The sequence below is a fragment of the Eulemur rufifrons genome, chromosome 30 (assembly GCF_041146395.1).
Source record: "Eulemur rufifrons isolate Redbay chromosome 30, OSU_ERuf_1, whole genome shotgun sequence".
In the NCBI taxonomy this organism is placed as follows: domain Eukaryota; kingdom Metazoa; phylum Chordata; class Mammalia; order Primates; family Lemuridae; genus Eulemur; species Eulemur rufifrons.
Genome location: NC_091012.1, coordinates 92,463,068 through 92,469,067, shown reverse-complemented (window position 1 = coordinate 92,469,067; position 6,000 = coordinate 92,463,068).

Genomic DNA, 6,000 nt, shown 5'->3' with positions numbered 1-6,000 from the left:
GTAAGGTATTTTTGTCATGTGTAGTCTCTGCTTCAACCCCTCCGTCAGGGACACATCCTGACCTTGAGGGGGCAGAGAGAAGGCACAGCACAGAGTCTGCCTGATTACTGCTCTTGCTCAGATGCTCTAATTCTAGGCTCCTTGTGGCTGGCCTCTCTGTCCGGAAGTTCTAATACCTTGGGCTTAGGTCCCTGATATGTGACTTTCATAGCTGGATCTCCTTAATGAAAATTGGCTTCCTCTTGGGATTTCACATGCCCATTTCTCTCTTCATCCACATCCAGGCCTACTGTGTGCTGTATACAGGTCTTGATTACTGCTTGAATCTTGGCTCCCAGGCCCTGCCAATTGGCCCAGGTCCTACCTGCAAACTTTCACCTCAGTCTTACCCTGTCAGGTCCTCCTCAACCCGAGTCTTCCTTCTGAAGTATTTCTGAAAAGAAAACCCACCAGATTTGTACACTCTCTGTCTTTCTGAAACAAAGGATGAGACAAGACAAGGGACCCCAGATTGTTTTTTTTCTTTCTTCTTTTTTTTTTTTTGTTTGAAACAGGGTCTCACTCTGTCACCCTGGGCTCAGGGGATCCTCCTGCCTCAGCCTCCCAAGTAACTGGAACTACAGGCATGTGCCACCACATCCAGCTAATTTTTTTTTTTTTTGTAGAGATGAGGCTCTCACTATGTTGTCCAGGCTGGCCTCAAACTCCTGGCCTCAAATGATCCTCCCACCTTGGCCTCCCAAAGTGCTGGGATTACAGGTCAGCCACCACTGATTTCTTACCTAATGGGGAGATGAGCAGGTAGTAGAAACAGGCTGGGCGTCTGTCTTCGCTGTATGTAATCTACATTGGTCACAGAGCATCTGTAAAAACCAAAAATGCCCAAATGTGTTTTGTCCTCTGTTAGTTTCCTATGGCTGCTGTAACAAAGTATCATAAACTTGGTGGCTTAAAGCAGCACACATTTATTTTCTCACAGTTCTGAAGGCCAGAAGTCCAAAATCAGTTTCACTGTGCTGAAATCAAGGTGTTGGCAGGGCCTTGCTCCCTCTGCAGGCTCTAGGGGAAAATCTGTTCCTTGCTTCTTCCAGCTTCCGGTGGCTGCTACCAGTCCATGGTCTGTGGCCACGTCACTCCACTCTGCCTCTGTGGTTACATTGCCTGCCCCTATTCTCTGCACGTCAAAGTCCCCTGGGCCTCCCTCTTATAAGGAAACATGATTGTATTTAGGGCCCACCCACATAATTCACGGGAATTGCCCCATCTCAAGACCTTTAACTTAAATCACATCTGCAATGTTTTTTTTTCCTTTCTTTTTTTTCTCTCGCATATGAAATAACATTCACAGGTTCAGGGCATTCTGAGGTGGATAAATTGTGAGGGACCATTTTTTATCCTACTACACACTCTAAGGTGTTTTTTCCTTTAATCCCCCTCAGGCCTACTGCCTTATCCCTTCCTGCCTGAGAAATGAGGCCATTCAAGCTCTGTGGCTTTTGTTTGTGTCTCTTCTATGTTTATGGTCTGTTTGCTGTCTGTTATTTGTTTGAATGGCCACTGCAGGGCTCTGAGCACCCAGTGGCCTGGGAATTCTAGCATTCTTCTGAGACATTCCCTCTCTTTGACTGTGTGGATCTGGGCCTTGCTGGGGCAGACTTTGAAGGGCTGAGTGATTTGTTTCTCTGGAGACACTGAACAATTACTCGCCTGCAGCTTCCTGCCCCCGCCTGAGTCCCATGCCCTATCTTTTCCATTCAGCTGCTTCCTGCTAGTACCCATTCCCTAGGCATAGCCCCCTCTGTGCCATGCACTAAGGCTGCTGTGCTGCAAGTAAAAACAGAGGGGGCGAGGGCGACAGCAGGGGAGGGAGAAAAGTGAGCATGATCCCAGTGCAGCGTGCTGATTGCCAGACTAGGAATCTAAGGTGTATGAGCCCACAAAGGAGGGGCCCCTGACCCAGATGGGAGGTATGCGCAGATAGTCAGGAGTGCCTGAGCTGTCTCAGATAGAATGGCTATCTCACTTGCCTAATTCTCCCCACTCCAAGATGCTCTGGGGCACAGTGCAGATATAGCAGTTGGCGCACTTGGATTGAAGTCCTGGTTTCTTATCAGATTGCTGCATGACTTTGCCAGGTTACTTTAACTTCTGAGCCTCAGTTTCCTCTTGTGCTAAAATTAAAAGGGGGTCTAATAATAATAGCTGTATCAGTGGGTTGTTGTGAGGATTGTGAGCAGTGTCTGTGAAGGACTTTATGAAATATAAACTACCATAACCTGTTCTGGTTGTTATTCTTAGCTCACCACTCACTCAGACTTTTCCTTTCTTGCCCACTCTCCAGCTTCCTGTAGGCTATTTCATGCTAATCTTTTGTTTTAGCTAATTCAATCCTGCTTCTTTCATTGTTTCCTGACTCATTCCTTGCTCTATACACACCAGGGAACAATTTGTTTCTCACCTATTGTTCTGCTTCCAGTCAGTCTCTTGCCAGTCATACATTAACATTTGCAAACAGCCACATTTATAGAGAAGCATTATTTCAAAGGTGATTCTTTATCAACTTCCCAAATTTATGCCCAGTCTAGATGAAACTTCTCTTTGGAGTTCCAGCCACTCATACGCTCAACAGATATTTATTGAGCACCTACTGTGTGCCAGGTACCATTAAGCACTAGGTGTACAAGTGAGAATAGGACACTCCTGGTCTCTGGCCTCAGGTTGCTCACAGCCTAGTGGAGGAGTCAGACAAGTAAACAAGTGATTAGAGCTTCCTGTGAAGCTACCATTAGAAGAAAGCACAAAGTTGTGTGGAGCAAATGAAGGGGAAACAGAACTAAGGCACAGGGGGTGGGTATAGTCAAGAGAGGTCACACAGGCTGGGTGCCGTGGCTCATGCCTGTAATCCTAGCACCTTGGGAGGCTGAGGCAGGAGGATCACTTGCAGCCAGGAGTTTGAGACCCAGCCTAAGCAAGAGCGAGACCCCATCTTTACAAAAAAATAGAGGAATTAGCCAAGCATGGTGGCACATGCCTGTAGTCCCAGCTACTTGGGAGGCTGAGGCAGGAGGATCACTTGAGCCCAGGAGTTTGAGGTTGTAGTGAGCTATGATGATGCCATTGCACTCTAGCCCAGGCAACAGAGAGAGAGAGAGAGAGAGAGAGAGAGAGACTCAGTCTCAAAAAAAAAAAAAAAAAAGAGAGAGAGAGAGAAAGAAAGAGAGAGAGAGGTTTCACAGAGGGAATAAAATTCTAGTGGGTGTGATATCTAAGCTGAGGCCTAAGGATAAGTAGAAATTAGGTGAGGTGGGGAAAGAGTTCTCTAAGCAGACAGAATGGCATCTCTTCCAGAGGAACTGAAAGAAGTTTAGTATGGCAGAAACATGGAATGTGAGGAGGGGGCTGGTAGGTGTTGGAGAATGGAGGATAATGAAGGTGGGAGAGGCAGCTGCCTGATTGTACTGGTCCATATTCTATGCCATGTTTTGACTTTACTCCCTGGAAAATGGGAAGCCATTGAAGAGGTTTCAAGACTTACATATCATAGCTGTATTTTTAAAAAATTCTTCTCACTGTTTTATGGGGATTAGATTGTAGAGGAGCAAGAATTGGATGCAAGGAGACCAGTAGCGATGCCCGTGCAGGGATGCAAATGAGAAATAATGGCGGCCTAGATAGGATGATGGCAGTGGGGATGGAGCAAGTTGGAACAATACAAGCAAGATTTAGGTGGTTGAATCAATAGGACCTGGCTGATGATTGCTCAGATGTGGGGACTAAGGAGGAGGAAGGAGTCAGAGTTTCCAGATTTTTGACGTGGGTAGATGGCAATGCTATGCTCCAGGATAGGTGCACTGGAGGAGGGGCAGGTATAGGGTGGAAGAAAATAGTTAACTGAGTTTTGAACGTGCTGATTTTAAAGTGTCTGCAAAACATCTAAGTAGATATGCAGATATGCAGAACTGAGGATTGGGTGAGAGAGTGTGGGCATCAACTGAATAGGGCTGGTTATTGAAGCCATGAGTGTTGGTGAGATGGCCCAAGGACATTATAGAGAGAGAAAATGAGGAAAGGGACTGGAGAAAGAGCCTTGAGGAACCCATCTTTAAGGGATGAGGGGAGGAATAGGAGCTCAAAATCTGCCTCATAGTAAATTCTTCATAATAAATACTGAAGAATGAATGAAAGGAGACTGAGAAAAATAAGCTAGAGATATTTAACCCTCTTTGGGATGGGGGAAAAGGAGAGAAAAGGCTCCAGAGAGGAGGTCAGGCTTGAGCTAAATCATGAAGGATGACTAGCAGTCCACCAGGAAGACAAGGGAGAAAAATTTCATGTCAAGAAGAAGAAAGAGAATGTTCAAAGGCTCAAAAGCATAAAAGGTAATGGCCTATGTACATGAATTCCTCCAGACTCCACCTGTGTCTTCTTCCTTTATGATCCAGCTATGTCTCCTTAATAAATCTTAATATCCTTAATAAATCCCTGTAATAAATCTTAGCCATGAGTACAAAAAAATAATCCACAAAAGTCATGGTGTACTGAGAGAAGATTTTCTGATTTACTATACAGATGTCTTACTCTCCTTTTCAAAGCTCTCTCCATAACTAAGGGAGCCTAAGTTCAGGATGGTAGATACATTTCATGCTGTACTCCAACTGAATAGCAGGGATTGTTTGGAGTGATGTGTCTGAGGCTGCAAATGGATTCAATGGTAGTGATGAGTGCCATGATTGATTAGCAATGTCTGCCATAGCTGAAGGAGAAAGGAGTCACAGCACATGTGCCATGTTTGTCATGCTGGCTTAGACTTTTCCCTTTTGCTTTCCCCTCTCCCTCATCATCCGAACACTTGGGCATGAGGATGGGATATTCTCAGCTAATCATGAATTGGCAACTCTCCACTCCTAATGGATATGGTCTTCATGAGAGAATGAATATTTGCTGAGAACTTATCCATTGATCAAGCATTGACTGAATATGTACTCTATGCCAGAAACTGAAACTAGCCCCTGGGGATTCCATATAGAAACATGATTGTCTGCTCGGTCATAGACTTCCTTGTGTTGAACCAATGGAGTGAAGCCTAAATTTGGGGTTCCATGTTGAAATAAGGCATGGCTCTCTTTATTTCCAGAGCATGGGCAATGTCTAGATTTAACTCAAAAGGCACTAGCATGCAGAAAGGGTCTATTTATTGTGATCTGGTTCTACTTTTTTTTTTTTTTACCTCAGCTTATGCTGTGTTTACTGCCCCAGTGAGCACAGAAAAAAGCTGTTTGGTTTACAGAGACTTGTAAATCATACAAGCATGGTCAGTATAGTCTAGCATACATTTTCTCACATAGAAATGCTTAAACCTTGTTCTTTGTCTCTCTTATTTACACTGCACCCCTCATCTTTCTATTCCTGCATAAACTTTTATATAGGTTCTAATTCTCACTGCAGGACTGTTCTGGGTATTGTATGGAGAAAATCTCATTATATTGCCGACCTGCAGTGAGTGATAAAGAGGGCTCACCTGAACCCTTATAGAAGGCTCCAGGGCCAGTTCTGGGGACTCAAGAGTGGCAATCATTCCTCTTCAGCAAACTGGCTATGAACTAGGTAATTTCTGTAGGCCAAACGCTAGAATTGAAAAGTGTAAACCTTTTCAGGGCCTGGGAAATTTGAAGTAGCAGAGCGAGGTTTTTAGCAGCTGCTAGCTGGAAATGGGGAGGCAGAGGTGAGAGAGTTTGGGGGCTGAGACATCCAGAGGGTCTCATGACCAAGCAACAGGCAGGGTGCAGGGTGGGGTGGAGGGAAACGAAGACCAGGTTAAGCTGCCAAGTCACATCAGCTCATCAGTGCATTTCAGTTTACCTGGGTGCGAAGAGGGCTGTTACCGTTGGGAATGTGTTGCCCCTGTGAAAGGTGTGGGGGCAGGGGAAATCCCTGAGAACCCCTGACCTAAATAGTGTATCTATTTCAGGGGAGAGAGTTTGGGGACTAGGTAAGGAAAGC